We start from the raw sequence: 633 nt of genomic DNA, 5'->3' as shown, positions 1-633 counted from the left end.
TTAACCTGGCTTTTAGCTAACTTTGCTACTTTTATGTATTTATTTATTTATTTATTTGTTTATTTTTAATTATTTTATTTGTGTATCCTTTTCATCATGTTCTATGAATTTACACTAATTTAATAACAATTTATCTTAATATTCCTTATTTTATTGTTTATTTCTTTATTACTTTTACTTTCTCTTCTCATTTTTAAATTTTAATCATTCTTAAGTTTTATATCCAGTGCTTCCTCATTTGGGTCCTCTCTCTCTCTGGGTCAGCTGTGGTTCAGCCGTTGTGGTTCTGGATGGGGACCTGCATCACCGCCTAGCTGTGGTGAGGTGGGACCCTGTCTGTGATGCTGCATTTGACTGGCTTTGCAGCTGTTCATTGAAAGGGAGGTCCAAATTATTATTAGTGTCCAACAACCAATTTATGTGCTCAGCCTATTTTTCTATTGTCTATTTCTATCAGTTAGGGAGTGGGTGGTAAGAAAGGGGTAGTGGTGTTGTCTGCTGGTTTGGAGCAGGGGGGTTAATTTTTAATTTTATTGCATGTTTTTATAATACTTACACTGTTCTGTTTTTCTTGTAAAGCACTTTGTGTTATTCTTTTATATGAAAAGTGCTATATAAATAAAGATTGATTTG

This window comes from Oryzias melastigma, linkage group LG21 (assembly GCF_002922805.2).
Source record: "Oryzias melastigma strain HK-1 linkage group LG21, ASM292280v2, whole genome shotgun sequence".
Taxonomy (NCBI): domain Eukaryota; kingdom Metazoa; phylum Chordata; class Actinopteri; order Beloniformes; family Adrianichthyidae; genus Oryzias; species Oryzias melastigma.
Note: the sequence above shows the minus strand (reverse complement) of the source record.